At 47.5% G+C, this 16264-nt stretch overlaps 1 long non-coding RNA gene across 1 annotated transcript in view; it reads right to left on the reverse strand.

Moving 5' to 3' along the window:
• Nucleotides 1-1626: 1626 nt before the first annotated feature.
• LOC108351686 (uncharacterized) overlaps nucleotides 1627-16264 on the reverse strand; it is a 41128-nt gene continuing 26490 nt past the window's right edge. The window contains exons 4-5 of the long non-coding RNA XR_005488104.2: nucleotides 4955-5231; nucleotides 1627-3562 (exon numbers count right to left, since the gene is read on the reverse strand). This is a non-coding gene — a long non-coding RNA (uncharacterized LOC108351686). The remainder of the gene's footprint in view (nucleotides 3563-4954; nucleotides 5232-16264) is intronic.

Consider the following 16264-nt stretch of genomic DNA (forward strand, 5'->3'; position numbering starts at 1 on the left):
GCATCCAACAAGATGGCTCAGCAGTTAGAGCTGCAGTGAAGAGATGGCTCAGCAGTTAAGAGACCTGGCTGCTCTTCTGGAGGATCTGGGTTCAATTCCCAGCCACCCACAGGGAAGCTCACCGCTGTCTGTAGCACTTATTCCAAGGGATCCCATACATAAATGCAATCCTCATTCTTTACTCTCTGTGCTACCTTCTCTACTCCCTTACAACCCAGCATCTGGAATGACCTCTGAATCATGTGAGCTCTTGTTAGAAGAGTAGAGTCTCTCTACTCACAGCTAGGGAAGGACTGAAACCCGGATGTAGCTCCTCGGTAGACCGCTTCCCTGATTCGATCCTCAGCCTCACAATGGAGAGAGGGAAGCAAAGAAAATGAATATGCCAGCCCCTGCCTCTCTAAGCCTACCCTCCCTCTGTTCCTCTTGCTGTGACCTCAGCTGTCCCCATGCAGCTCCTGCAGAGTTGACTCACACCACAGGACCCGTGTCCTGAGCGTGCTGCCTGGAGGCGCTGCCCTGGGTCGCCACGCTGCTGGTTCCTTCTCATTATTTAGCTCCCATTCAAAAGGGCAGCTAGTCCAAACAGCTTTCCCCTACAGAGTCCACGGGGCTGTCAACTTCCCCATCGCCTCGCTGCCCTGTCTCAAAGCTCACCAGAAAATCCAAGGCTAATCATGCTCGCTTTTCCCTCCCTGCCTCACCGAAGCCCTTCCATCTACATAGAAGGCTCCAACCCCCCAGAGCCAAGAACAGAACCTTTGTGGATGTTGTTTAAGTGATGAACGATAGCTGAAAGGATGAACAAAGGTGTGAATCGGATGTCGAGTGAATAGAAAAAATATTTTAACTCCCACGGCAGACCCAGGGTTAATAATTCTAAAATGGACAAGCTTTATTGACCGTCAAGTAAAATATCACCCCACAGCGCTGAGCTATGGACTGCTAGCCAAGAGCCAAGAGAGCATACTCTCAGCCCGGACGATAGTAGACACAGGGGTTTCTCTTTCTTCTCTTTCTTTTTCTTCCCTGGAAAATTAAGAAGGAGGTTAAAAGCAGAAGGGCAGGCCATTAGAGCAGCAGACGTAACTGAAAGATAAAAAAGCAAAAGGAAGTATCGGGGGGGGGGGAAAGCATAGGTCAGGAGGCATTTAAACGACCCAGCTGAGCTATGAAGGGGATGGCTCATGTTACCAAGGACAACTGCCACAAGCCAAGTCCAAGGACTAGGTCAGCAGTGGGCACGGTTTCCCTCCCTCAAGCCCTCATCTCCCTCCCTTTCCTCTTCTCTTTTAAAACTTATTTATTTATTTTATGTGTATGAGTGCACTGTAACTGTCTTCACACATGTCAGATCCCATTGTAGATGGTTGCAAGCCACCATGTGGTTACTCGGGACCTCTGAGAGAGCAGTCAGTGACCTTAACCACTGAGCCATCTCTCCAGCCAGCTTTCCTCTTCTTATTCTCCTCCTCCTCTCCCTCCTCCTCCTTCCCCTCCCCCTCCTCCTCCTCTTCCTCCTATTCTCCTTCCTCCTCCTCCCCCTCCCCCTCATCTTCCTCCTCCCTCTCTTCCTCTTCCTCCTCCCCTTCCTCCTCCCCCCCTCCTCCTCATCACCATCACCATCATCATCATTCTTTTGAGACAGTGTCTCACTCTGTAGCCCAGGCTGGACTGTTACTCACTCTGTAGCCCAGGCTGGACTGGAACTCACGCTGTAGACCAGGCTGACTTTGAACTCACAGGGATCCACCCACCTTTGCCTCTTACCCTCAGGTGCCAGAACTCAAGATGGGCACCGTCATGCCCCCGGCTCTGTCTGCATTCTTCATCTTAAGATATGTGAGCAGAATCCAAGCAAAAGTAGGAAAAAAGTGCCAAAATAGAAACACTAAAGGAAATGGTCCACAAAGTGACATAGAAACAGCAAATTGCTTACTTGGTGAGTGACAGGGTCACAGTATCATTTGTACGGTTTTTCTAAAATTAGCATATTATCTGAATAAGCTTCAACAGTTAAAAACAAAACGTAGGGGTTGGGGATTTAGCTCAGTGGTAGAGTGCTTGCCTAGCAAGCCCAAGGCCCTGGGTTCAGTCCTCAGCTCCGAAAAAAAAGAAAAAAAGAAAAGAAAAAAAAAACAAAAACAAAAACAAAAACAAAATGTAATGTTCTCACGACTGCCTGGTATTTTTGCAGAACACTACTGTTGTGTCAAATGCTATACACCCCTGGTCCATTCAGCTACAAGTGAGTTATGCTTGTAAAAATGCTTGTGTCACCCCAAATTAGCATGGGGTTTATGAAGACTCACTTGGCCAGAGAGGTCCAAGGAAAGGAGAAAACCAGAGAAGCAACCTGTAGCCATTTTGCCAGCAACCTTTCTGTGCTAAGCCAATGGCAGGCCTCTCTGCTCCCATCTGGAGCCAGTGAAACTAGCTTTCCACAAGAGGGCGGTGTCTAACCAATCCCCAGCCCTGGTAGATGAAGGAAGATGCTGGGCAGAATTCAGGATCCAAGGTCAGCCTGGGCTCCTGGAGGTCCCGCCCCTTAGCAAACGACCAACTGAAAATAACGAGGGTGGTAAGATTTCTCTAAACAAGGAAATCCTCTGACTCACAGGCCTGTGGCCATGCTACCCACTCAGCCTTCCCAGGTCACCCTAAAGATGGAAAAACCCTACCCCCCAGGGATAGGTGCCTCCAGGGAAGGACACCGGGGTTGTTATTTTTAAGGTTGAGATCCAGGGCATCTTTAATACTCAGACCTGATCAAATCATAGGACGGGGCCCCTACCTACTCCTAAAGCCCAGCTCCCAAATCGTCAGCTCGATCAGGAGAGAAAATAAATGACGAGACCCAGAGGCTTCCGAAATAAGGGTTAGAACTACAGCGCCAGTACAACATGCGCAGGTATGCACACACCTTTATCCCTGGTTATACCTGCCGCCTGCACGGAGACCCACACTGTGCCTTCATAAGAATAGAATTGGGGATCTGACCCCAGAGGGAACTGGGTAGAGAAAGGGGCACAACCAACAGGGGCTGCACTCTGTGTGCGGTCCACAGAGTGTCTGCAGTTATAGGGTTGGGACGGAGCCTGAGATCTGGCACTTCTAATAGGCTCTGGGAAGTGTTCTGGGGAAGCGTCACTGTTTGTTGGACGATAGGGTTATGTTGAGGTATAGGACTGGTGTGTCTATTCCTCAGCTCTAGCATATTCGGAAATAAACCTGCGCTGAGTAGGTAAACAGAGCTCATCCTAGGGATAAATCCTGATATCGGTACTTAATTCTTTTTTTTTCTTTTCTTTCCCTTTTTTTTTCTGGAGCTGGGGACCGAACCCAGGGCCTTGCGCTTGCTAGGCAAGCGCTCTACCACTGAGCTAGATCCCCAACCCCTGGTACTTAATTCTTATGACTCACAGGAAGTAGGCATCCTTATTTCCATTTCTTCAATAGGAAAGCAAGGACTGCAAGAGACTGTGGACCTTGTACCTGGATTTGCTCTTGGTTGCAAAGTTCCTGCCAGACATTCTAGCTCCACAGTGAAGGAGCCGGTCAACTGAAATGAGGAGGGAGAAAGTGCAAACGTAAGCGATTTTTTCCCCAGGGAAGCAAAAGGGCAAGCACTGTAGAGAAGCTTGGTAATCACAGTCAGGATCAGAGTCGCACAGGAGGCTGCCCTGGTGTAATGGGAAATGTGCAGCTCCTGAAGAGACCATTGCGTCAGGCAGAGCCCAGCAGACATTTGAGATGAAGTAGCTGCTAGAGTTCTGACCTGCCTCACAGAATAGAACTCTATGCATTATTTAGACCAGACCGTCCTTTCTATTTTTGTATTCTGAAGAGAAGAGTATTCGTGGCAAAGGCAGGTGGTTTGGGTTTTTTTTTGTTGTTGTTGTTGTTTTTGTTTTTGTTTTTGTTTTTTTGTTTTTTTTGGGAGGTGGGTGGGGTTTGGTTTTTGTTTTTTGGGGGTATTTGTTTGTTTGTTTTGTTTTAGGGTTTTTTTTTTTTTTTTTGGTTTTAAGCTTTTAACTGCTCAGAATTCCCCAAGCTCTATCTCCTTTAAATGATGAATCTAAAAAGTAGAAAAATAGATGTTTAAGGGCCTAAGAAACTGGTTAAGGCATTTCTTGGCCTTTAGGTTTCTGTCTCCAAATGAAGGTGTCACCTTTTTATTAGTCAGTGTGACATTTGGGTTCTGAGGTTTTCGGTTGGTGTGTGGGGGCAGGAGAGGGTTCTACAGAAAGCAGGACATGGCCAGGAAGTGCAACATGGATGTAAAATAATCTCGATATACGAAATAGATGTGTAGCGGTCATGTCTTGGGGGATAAACAGGCCTTTCTTATTAGCCAGAGTCAACAAGGAAAAAAATCAGCTTCCAATGCATTGTGTTACGCATGGTTTAATTCAATCAGCGGGCGAGCCTCTGCACAACTCAGCCTTTGCCTTCCAGAGACTTGTAATTTAAGCTGGGCCTTGTGGCATACCTGCAATCTCATCAGTTGGAAGGAGGAGAGGGGAGGATAATAAATTAGAGGCTCGCCTGGGCTACATAGGAAAGCCCTGTCAAAAGGGAAAAGGAGGAGAGGAAGGGAGAGAAAGAGGGAGGGAGAAGGAGGGAGGAAGGGATGGAGGGAAGGAGGGAGGGAGGGAGAGAAAGGAGGGAGGGAGAGAAGGAGGGAGAGGAGGAGGGAGAGGAGAGGGAGGGAGAGAAGAAGGGAGGGAGGGAGAGAAGGAGAGAAGGAGGGAGGGAGAAAAGCAGGAGAGGGAGGGAGGAAGTTAATCTGAAACGCAGGACAGATATACTAGCAATTCTAGCAGCCATGATCCAGCTAGGAAGTCGAAGAACTACTTCCTGCTTCCTAGGCCCTCTCACAAGTCTCTTCCCACCTGTCTGGTGTCCCCAAATCTGCTGTTTAACTCCAACTCTCCCAGTGAATGTGCCGTACCCCCAACTCCAGCTTGTCGAACACACTGCTACCACGCTGTTCTTCCTGGCTCAAAGGCAGGCACACCGGATGCTCAAGCTTGGAGTCTTTCTGTGGATTTTGGTTACCCACAGTGCTGTGTCCTCCACAGTTCAGCCGTAAGCCACTTCACCGACGTTATCCACGTAATTCCTCAGTCCGGCATCCATCCAATGAGAGTTGCCTCAATCTGCTGCCCTCCGTCCCACATGTACGCCAGGGCTCTCTGCTCCTCCGGCAGGGTTTGAGCTGTGACACCCTGAGAGAGGATAGACTTTATTTTGTCTGCATCGCTGCGATTCCTTAAGACTAGAAAGCGTGTGCTAGTGGTTCTGTGGACAACGGTAAACTGGGTACATGCTAGACCCTCCATAAGCCCAGTTCACTCTAACTGAGTCATCGTGAAATCCATCAAACTTTATCGACAACAGTCCAAGTTGAGTCCATCCACGCAGAACTGAGTGTTCAGAGTATGTCGGAATCTTTAAGAGTGACTAGAAGTCGGGCTGGAGAGATGGCTCAGCCGTTAAAGGCTAGGCTCACAACCAAAAATATAAGAGTGACTAGAAGTCAACTTAAGAGCTGGGTGGATGGGTTGGGGATTTAGCTCAGTGGTAGAGCGCTTGCCTAGCAAGCACAAGGCCCTGGGTTCAGTCCCCAGCTCCGAAAAAAAGGAAAAAAAAAAAAAAGAGCTGGGTGGATTTAGTCATTCCCTGATAATTCTGTGACACATTCATTTTGAAAGACCAGGCAGACACCTTCCTTCTAATGGTTCCTGAGATTCAAAGGCCTTCCTTGCCTTCTACGAAGGGGACCAAGCTGGGAGTGACCGTAGTTGCTTGGTAAGAGGAGTATTTGAAACAGCTTTAACCAACTGGTGTGCAGTCTTCTGACAGCTCTGCTAGTCTCTCCTGCCTAATTAACAGCACAGACCTCGTGATGCATCTTTCTACTGGGCCGTTTATTCGTCTTTCGCCCTTTGATCTCTCATGGTAATTGAATGTGTGTGTGTGTGTGTGTGTGTGTGTGTGTGTGTGTGTGCGCGCGTGATTTATGTGTGCATTTATAAGTTGAAAGGTAAGTGGGTCTGGAGAGATGGCTCAGCAGTTAAGAGCACTGGCTGCTCTTCTAGAGGTCCTGAGTGTAATTCCCAGCAACCACATGGTGGCTCACGACCATCTGTAATGGGATCCGATGCCCTCTTCTGGTGTGTGTGAAGACAGCTACAGTGTACTCACATAGATAAAATAAATAATTAAAAAAAAAAAAACCAAACGAGAAAGGTAAAGTAATACAGACACTCTGCTCTGATATACAAACATATTTTTAAATATTGTTTGGGGCTAGTTATAGATTAAAATAGCAGAATATATGTAATTTGTAAGATGTGTCTCTCCCTCTTCTTACAAAAATAGCTTATTAGTCATTCCAATCTGTTCTGAGGAAAATGACATTTTTAATTAATTTTTTATTTAATTTTAATTGGCTCAATCACCAATCATCCTGTAACAGCTCTACATAGAAAAGATTTTATTATATTCTTTGATATCTTGCTAAGGCAATGAAAATTTGCATCTTCCCGGTATTTAATAGGAGTTAATCAGCCACATACAACCTGTCAGTCAGTATATCTACCTGTGAGCAGTTTCTGACTTCGACCTGCTGGGATTCTGGGCTCAGGGCAGCAGAACTGCTGCCCCTGGACTGCATGGTGGAGCCAAGTCCTCGTGGACCTGAAATCAGGAAAGGAAGTCTACCTCTTTTTTTGGTTTCTTAAATGAAAGTACTTCTCAAATAGTCAAAGGCAAAATCTCAGCGGGTATAATTAGTGGAACTGAGACTTGGCGTCCCCCTCCCCCCCTACTCTCCAGCCCAGTCCCGCTCCTGCCACTCATTCCTTCCAGGTCCTCAGCCTATGTGCTCTTCAACTGAGAAACTTTGGAAAAAGTTGAAGCCTCATTAATGCCCTTCGTGCTGCCCCCTACGTTGAAGCGGAGTGCGTGCAGCCCAACCCCTCGGGCGCGGTGAGCCTTCCAACAGGCAAAGGACAGGAACGCCCCTCCCATCGCATCCTTACTCCGCGTTTTATCAGCCATCCTATTCCTGCCCGCATCTACGTTTACATTATTTTGACAGTTCCTCTCTTTGCACCATGTTCCGCGTCAGACATGTTCTGTTCACTCGATTCATGGCAATGCCACAGGTAAGGCAGGAGATCCAGAAATCTTGATATCATGGCGTCAGACTGGAAGGACTCTAAAGCTTTAAGTCTTCCCAGTCCACTTCATCCCGCTCTCTGCTCACTAGGCATCATCTCCGCTCCAACTCACCTTTAGCTAAAGACCCAGAACAGCTCTGATTCTGCTAAAAAGCCTTCCCCCACCCCCGCTCTTTAGAAACAACTCCTTGGTTAGATTTTGTAGCGCTTAGTGACATTCGCGCACCATAGATCGTGCCTTGAATTATTTAAACAGTAGCATGTGTGCAGGATTTCTCCAATAGATGTAAATTCCTTAGAGGCAGAGTCACGAGCTACGACTGTTGTGACTCAGTTCACCGTGCAGAGCAGATGCTAATGATCATCTGTTAAAGAATACAGCTCTCCCAGGCATGTCGAATGCCATCCTCCCTGCAGTCGGTCTCCTGCAACTGAACTAAAGGCAGATAAACATCTCAGTCGCTCAAAAGACTGCAGACAGATGCTTAACAGCAAATGGTGTCTTTTGCAGAGGATAAAGGGCTATAGAGTCAAGGTTTGGAGGTCTCTTGGGGATCGCACTGTCTCTAATGAGGATTATAGAAAATGAAGAATAAAAAGAGGTCCATGGAGTCAGGGATGATGGCTCAGTGGTTAAGGCTCAGTTCCCAGCATGGTGGCTTGTAAGCATCTATAACTCCAGTCCAAAGGTCTCTGGACCCTCTTCTGTCCTCTGCAGGTACTACTGCAAAATACCCATATTTGCTTGCTTGTTTGTTTGTTTGTTTGTTTTTAGGCGGTCCTATTATAGTGAAATGACAAATGCAGATTTGAGCAAGGGCAAGACAGCCTGACAATGGCTGCTTTCTCTGAGGAATATATCCCAGATGAATGAGTATTTGCAAATCTAGACATTTCTTATACATTGTATGTGCATTTGTGTCGTCTACTCTGTATATAAGCAGTGAGGCTACAAAGTACTTTTGCAAGCATCTGCTCAAAAAAAAAAATGGATGAATAACTTACGTGATGGTTAATACCGTCAACTTGACAAGGCCTGAAACCATCTCAGAAACAAGCCTCCAGCTACACCTGTAAAGGATTGTTTAGACAGGTTATCTTCTGGGGATAGCCTCGAGCAGGTTCACTGAGATGGGAGTACCCGCCCTGGCCTTAGGTCCTATAGTGCACACAAGGAGGAAGCCATAGGCAGCAGCTTTCATTGTCCAAGTTTCTCTTTTTCATGAAACAGCTTCCACCACATGGAAAATCTCTGATGTTCCAGATGGTCGGGGTTCTAACCTGAAACCTATAAGAAGGAAGCCAATTTCTAGACCAGGCAGGAGGCCTCTATGCTGGGCAGTCTATGCCAATTTCTCTTTTTTAAAGATTTATTTGTTTATTATAGATGAGTACACTGTTGCTGTCTGCAGACACACCAGAAGAGGGCATCAGATCCCATTACAGATGGTTGTGAGCCACCATGTGGTTGCTGGGAATCGAACTCAGGACCTCTGGAAGGGCAGTCAGTGCTCTTAACCACTGAGCCACCTCTCCAACCCCCATTTTATGAAAATTTCACACAAGATAGAGTCATTTGAGAGGAGGGAACCTCAGTGGATAAAATGCTTCCACTAGCTTGTCCTATGGGAAGCCTATGGAGTGGTTTGTTTCTGTTTTTGTTCTTTATTGATCGATTGATGATTGATGTGTCGGGGCCCAACTTACTGTAGGGACTGTCACCCCCAGGCAGATGGTCCTGGGTTCTATAAGAAAGCAGACTGAGTAATCTACAAGGAGAACGCCAGTAAGCAGCATCCTTCTGTGGCCTCTGCATCAGTTCCTGCCTCCAGGTTTCTGCCTTGAGTTCCTGTCCTGACTTTCCATAATGGTGGATTACGGGACATAAAATGAGGCAGAAATGGTACACACATCTTTAATCCCAGGACTTGGGAGGCAGAGGCAGGCACATCTCTGTGAGTTTGAGGCCAGCCTGGTCTACAGAGAATGTTCCAGGACAGCTAGTATATAGACGCCCCACCCCCATCCCCCAACACACAGACTTTCTTCAGATCGCTTTTGGTCATGGTACTTACGACAGCAATAGAAACCTTAGGTAAAATAGACTCTGACCTGGCGCCTGGGTTGCAGGCGGAACTGCCGATTCCACACTCTTACCAGATCCCATTCATGCTGAACCCACTACGTGAAAGACGCCCTGCCGATTTTCAGGATGTTAAAAGCAATAGACACAGTCACACTGTGAAGGGAGTCGAGACTCACAGAGCTGAGTCAGGGCGTTCATGAGGCAGCTTCAAATTTTTTTCTGATTAGAGAAACCCACAAGAATCATTCTGCCACAGAAGCAGATGTTCCATGCTGCCATTTAAAAGCCTGTCTGAAGTCACACAAACATCTTTTTTTTTTAACAGTTCCAAAACTGTTACAGCAACACCAAATTTGTCACTAAGAACTCCCTCCCACAAAGCCCTCTTCAATTTCCCTGATGCACAGGAATTTGACAACCCAGGCCGGTCTCCATGGAGGTCAGGGCTGTGTGGGGCTTCTCTGTCCAGGGAGCAGGCGTCTCCCCAGAGTGACTGCTGAGTCAGCACCACAAGGCATCACTTCACCTCATGAATAGCCAAATCCAGCTCTTACACAACTGGCCACTTGCACATCTTAGCCCTCTAGCGTTTTGTCAGCCTAAGCCCATCCATTCAATGGTTCCAGAAGTCAAAAGGCAGTGAGGGAAAAATCAGTGTTCTGTGACTCCTACCATCCAAGTACTAGCCAGGCCAGAACATGCCTAGCTTCAGAGATTGGAAAAGATTGACGCATTCAAGCTGGCCGGGGTTAAGGTTCGTTTGCGCAGGCACACATATTCGGAACTTGTATCCTTTGGTATCTTAAGGAAATTGTTTGTTTGTTTGTGTTGTTTTTGTTTTATTATTTGAGACAGAGTCTCTCTCTATAGTTCTTGCTGTCTTCGAACTCGATATGTAGACCAAGCTGACCCTGAACTCAGAGATCTGCCTTTAGAGTGATAGAATTAAAGGCCAATGGCGCCATGCTTGGCCTTAGGGCTCAAAAAGAAAAGACCTTTGGTCTTTTCCTGCTCTTTGGGAAAACAGTAGGCTCCATCACAAACGATACTCACTCGGTCCACAGATCTATGAAAAATAAGGTGAACATGGCCTAAAGGGGGGAAAAAGAGGGAGGACAAATGGAGGCTGAAGTTACTTTGAGTTGTAAATTTGAGCTCTGTTCTCCGGATTCATCTGGTTTCCTTGGGGAACCCAGGGAAACCCTGGGGTTCCGCCCTGCAGCTAAGGAGTGCTTCAGAGAGCACAAGGTGAAATCACAGAGTCTCAGTGACTTTACAACAGTTAACTACTAGTCGGTGAGACTCAGGTCTTATATTTCCTGCACGGGAGTTGTGAGCGGGTGAGTGTTCTGATGTGGGAAACAGAGCAGGCCGAGGCGGGCTTTTCAATTTGATTGGCTTTGGTCATTCGCGTCATAGACTGATGTTGAATATGTCTGACAAATTCTTTGTGAGTTTCAATAAATATAATTCTCTTGTCAGAACAAGAAACGGAAAGATATTTTTTCACTAGCGGGCGGCAAAGAATGTTCCAGAATGCACTGTTGGAGCTATGACTCTGCAGTTCCACGTATGTCCACCAGGTGGTGTCGAAACCGCTTGGCACCCTGCTGGGTCTGCTCTACAGGCTATGGGGGATAAACTTAGTACACGATAAAGATGAAGTCCTTATTCCTGGGATGCTCACACTTACCAACTCACTTCTTCATTGGGTAAGCTTTTTTCTTCCACTGTCTGCATTTCTCCAGAAGGTATATCGGGAGGAAAAGTAAGCAACGATTTCTGCATATATTTACTTGTAAAACTCACGGTACCGAGTCATCCTAGTGATCACTAAACAACACGGTAGTTACTGTGTGCCTGTAATCCCAGCACCAGGAGGCAGAGGATCCCTTGTAGCTGGAAGCCAGCCTGGATACTATGAAACCTCCCCCCCCAAAAAAAGTGGGGGTAGGGAAGGGAGGGGAAAAAATCAAGATTTGAACATTTTCACTGAGGAAACTGAGGAAGTTAACAATGGACCCGGACTATGACCCCAGGACAAATATGCTGAGGGATCTGAGCCAGGACCTTTTTTTTTTTTTCTAACCCCAGATCTGAAACCTCTACCCATAACTGCTTCCCAGAGCACATCTGGAACATTCCAGGATGCTGCCAGAAGATGATGTTTCCTTGCCCCCAGCTGCTTGTATTAATGTGATCTTCTGCCGTTCTTATTCCCAAACCAGCCTTCAGGAACAAAAGCACCCGCTCTACCTTTCTCCCCAGATGCCAGGTACAGCTGAAGTAAAGCCAGGTACAGCTGAAGTACCACCCCACCCTTTGGGGAGGGAATAATAATACGAACCCTTAATTCTTTTTAGTCTGCTCTGTTTCTTCAGACAGTGATGGGCATATGGTAGATAATATGTGACATTCAATGTTACGAATACTGTTAGAATCATCAACAGGGGCAAGATGGGTTTTTTTTTTTCTTTTTTTTTTGGAGCTGGGGACCGAACCCAGGGCCTTGCGCTTGCTAGTCAAGCGCTCTACCACTGAGCTAAATCCCCAACCCTGGGCAAGATGGTTATTGCCACATAGCCTCCAAGTTTGAGGCCCTTTGCTCAGGCTCTGAGGAAGCTGGCCCATCTTTAAATATGTGTGTGTGTGGTGTGCATGTGTGTCTGTGTGTGTGTTTAGATTTCTTTATGAGTGTGGGTGTTTCACCTGCATGTGCACTTAGTGCCCACACTGGTCCTAGTAGGACATCAGGTTCTCTGCAAATGGAGTCACAATGGTTGTGAGCTCCATGTAGGTGCCGGGAATACTACTAGGGTCCTCTAGAAGGGCAGCAGGTGCTCTTAACTACTGAGCCATCTCTCCAGTCTCCAGAGGCATTTTTGTTTTTAATGTCAACACATAAGTCCATGCTCATGAAAGCTAGCACTTGTCAGAGGAGTTATGGGTATAGCAGCCCTGGAAGTACATGTACCGAAACCTGTGGGGTGGGAAGCTGTCTCATCATTGTTCAGATGAGGCTAACAGATTTTAAGCAGCTAATTGCTCCATGGCCTCAGTAAGGGAGAATGAAAAACCCATACACAGAATCCCAGGAAGGCAGGCAGACTCTGATACTGCTTTCCAAAGGCTGCCCGTGGGAACGCATCTCTCACCTACAAAGATGTGCTAGGCAAAAAGCAATTGTTTTTGTTATTGTTGTTGTTGTGTTGTTTTGTTCTTTTAAAGACTTACTTATAAGTATATAAGTACACTGTAGCTGTCTTCAGACACACCCAGAAAAGGACATCAGATCTCATTACAGATGGTTGTGAGCCAACATGTGGTTGCTGGGATTTGAACTCAGGACCTCTGGAAGGGCAGTCAGTGCTCTTAACCCCTGAGCCATCTCTCCAGCCCAACAAAGGGCAATTGTCAATGGGCCTCAGAAATTTAACTTAGTAAGACAACCCCCGAAATGACCATCAGAAGCAAAAAGAAAAGAGGATGGGGGGCGTGACTCAGCTGGTAAAGTACGTGCTACGGTGGCATGAAGACTAAGCTTGGTCCCTAGCATTTAAGAAGCTGGGCACAGTGACATGGCCCTGTCATCTCAGTACTGGGAGTCAGAGACACGTAAACCCCCGAGGCTTGCTCGACACCCAGCCTGAATGAGCCCCTAGTCCCAGTGAGAGAACTGCTTATAAAACAGGGTAGGTGGCTCTTGATGAGCAGAACCAGAGGTTAACCTCTGACCTTGTGAATGTGCGCATGCGCGCGTGCGCACATACACACACACACACACACACACACACTGAAAAACCCCACTGACATACTCTTTGCTTGGAGAGTTGGTCCAAGCTCCTCAGGAGTCAGGTTTCTATAGATGACAGATGGTCACACCTTGTCACTCTTTCCCAAGAGAACTAGACACAAAACCAGCGTGGGGGTTTTTTAAGCATAATAAGATTTTATTTTAAAAAAAAAAGTGAAAGGCTGTCAAAAAACAGAACAAAGCTGGTCCCTGAGAGAGCTGATCAGAAACCCACCCCCTCCCAGCAGCCATCCCCTCCTTCCTTCTCCCCCTCCCCATAATTAAATCATCTTCCTCCCCGACATTGTCAGAGCAGCGGCTGGGTCACGTGACTGTCACTTTACAGTCCGCTTATGGCACTGCGTGTGATTCTCACTCCAAGGCATAGTGACAGCTCATTTAGAATCAATCAAACATTTATTAGTAGAGGGGGAGCCAGGGGCATGGTCTCCAGTGCAGTTCTGTCTAGTTCTGCGCCACAGGCAAGGGCAGAATCAGAATGCCTCACCGTGGGGATGGGGAGGCAGGTGGGGGAGGGGAAATGTCCACCTAGTCTAAGTGCTGCAGAGGGTCAAGGCCTGCTGGCAGGACCCGTCCCTCCAGGCTGTGGATTTCATTCAGGCCAGCTGATCCCCTCCACTCCCTTGAGGCTTAGGGACAAAGAAAGTGAAAGATTTCATTCGGGGAGGACTGGAGAGCTACAACAGCTGATGAGCTGTAATCACAGGTCTTAGCCTGCTGGGGCTGCAGTAGGGAGACCTTTAGACTTGGGGGCTTGAGTGACAGAGCTTTAATTCTCCTAGTGGGGGGATGGGTGTCAATGGGTCCAGGGTCTGGGGAGGTCTCACTCTTTAGCTGTTAAGGGCCATCTCTCTGTATCTTCATTAGGCATAGACGGGGCACACCCCACACCCCCACAATCTCATCTAAGCTAAAAACCACCTAAGGGCACCCACTTCCTAAAGCCATCACTTTGGGAATGAGAGTCTCAACACAGGGACTTGAAGGGGGACACGAACATAACACAGGAACTGGGATAAAAACACATTTGGGAATCATGGTCAAAACCTTGGCTACTGAGGAAACAGGGTTATTTAACCTAAGTTATTTCCAAGCAGAAGGTGCTTTAAAGCCCAGAGCATGGTGGGTAAAATATAAAGAATGGCAGAACGCTGCAGGAAGTCTCCCACAGGAGTGAACTTGGCTTTGGGGAACTAGGAAATGTTTTACTCTGTCATCTAGTTGGTATTTGGTTTTATTTTCTGGTGTGCGAGTGTGGTATGTGTATCTGTTTATGTGTGTGTGTACACTCGTGTATACATATGCGTGTAAAAGCTGGAAGTTGGCATTGGACACGTTCCTTGATTGTTCCCAGCCTTGTTTTTGTTTTGTTTTGTTGAGACAAAGCCCCACACTGAACCTTGAGCTGGCCTTGCCTCGGGGATCTACCCAACACTGGAATTACGGATTCACTCTACTGCATCTGACTTTCACGTGAGTTGGGGGATCAAAACCAAGGTCCCAGAGTTTGCAGAGCAGGCACATAACTGGTTACAGTATCCCTTTGCCTCTCTAGTACATCATGTGTAACCTCATCTTCATGCATAGGAGGTCTTGTGACAAGTCCAACGACATCCTTCTGGTGCCTGGTATACATACACACACACACACACACACACACACACACACACACACACACACACACACACCTATACCAAGCTCTGTGACATAGTTGAGGAAGCGAATGAATGAAAAGTAAATTGTTCTGTGGGCCCAATAATATCACGAGGACACTTGGACCAAAACTAACGCTCAGTTCCCTCCCTCCGTGCTCTAGTTTCTCACATCGCAATGTGGTAAACATTGTTCTTGGCAGAGGCGTTTGGAAAAAAAAAGAAAAAGAAAAGGCTGGGGTGTCCAGATGGATCTGACATAGATGACGCTCCCCAGAAGTGAAAAGGCTCCAAGACTGATGAACTGGATTCCCCAGTCCACATGGAGCTCCTGGAGACTCATCCGACATATTTCCATCCGAACTGTCCGCAGCCGAAGCGATGGAGCCCACTGGTCTTGGTCCAGCATTCCAAGGCAGGGGATGGAGCACACACAGCTTCTCTATGGCCTGCCCTGCTTCCCTTGCCCCCCGCCCCCAACAACTCCTCTTATTCCTGCCTCTTTCTTTTCCCCTTCTCTCCTCCTCTTGGCCTTGTCATTATTTGGCATCGCTGTTATTTGGTGCCAAGAACTTCTATCCTTTGCCAATACAGAGGTTGCCTTGCATGGTGAGATCGCTCAGTGGGTACAATTGCTGCCCGGTGTGAACAAAGCCCTGAGCCCTAGCTCTAGCACTGCGTGCACTGGGCATGGGGCATGTGCTTTTAATGTGTGCCCCTGGGGGAATCTGTTCGAAATACTGCCAGTAAAACCTGCCTCAAAGTCCCCTCTAGAGTGTGTACCTGTCTTTTCACTGAGTTGTAGTCCTGTGCTTTTTTTTTACTCCCCACACTGCTTCTCCTCAGAGCCTCCCGTGGCTTCCCTGTTCTCACTGGATGAAGTTCAAGTGTCCCTGGAGACCCTAGAAACCTGTCCCTACATACCCAACCAGGTGCTTCTGCTTCAGATAAACCGTCCCTCTTTTCCCCACTCCCTCCCCAGCTCGCTCCTCCTTCCTTGCTTCTCCTGCCATTCCCCTGCATTGCCTTCCCCTTACTCCCCCCCTCCGCCCCCCCCCCCCCGTATTTAGCAAACCCGAGAACCGGCTTCCCAGAACCCCTGCCCTGGACAGCATCCTAAAATGACAACGTCTTGAGCACCCACCTTTAGCTCAGGGTGGGGCTAGAAAACCTGTCCAGACTATCTTAACCCCTCACTGCAGTCCTATCTTACAGGCAAAATACGTTCTGCCCTGCAACATACAGCGCCCAGCTAGTGACAGGCAAAGCCAGGAGAGCAGCTTCTTTCTGTCCCATCACAGGTGAGCACAGGAGAGAGGAGCGTTGACTCTCATCACATCTCTGCCCTCCAAACATCTGTGTGCACAGAGCAGGCACTAGAGGTGACACTGGAGCCTAGTATGGAAGATGGACCGGTCACCTGGGCTTAAGCAAAAATAGTGAGAGCAGGCATGGGTTACCTTCCTACGGTTTTTTCTTTTCTTTTTTTTTTTTTTTTTTTGGTTCTTTTTTTTCGGAGCTG

Source organism: Rattus norvegicus, chromosome 8, assembly GCF_036323735.1.
Source record: "Rattus norvegicus strain BN/NHsdMcwi chromosome 8, GRCr8, whole genome shotgun sequence".
In the NCBI taxonomy this organism is placed as follows: domain Eukaryota; kingdom Metazoa; phylum Chordata; class Mammalia; order Rodentia; family Muridae; genus Rattus; species Rattus norvegicus.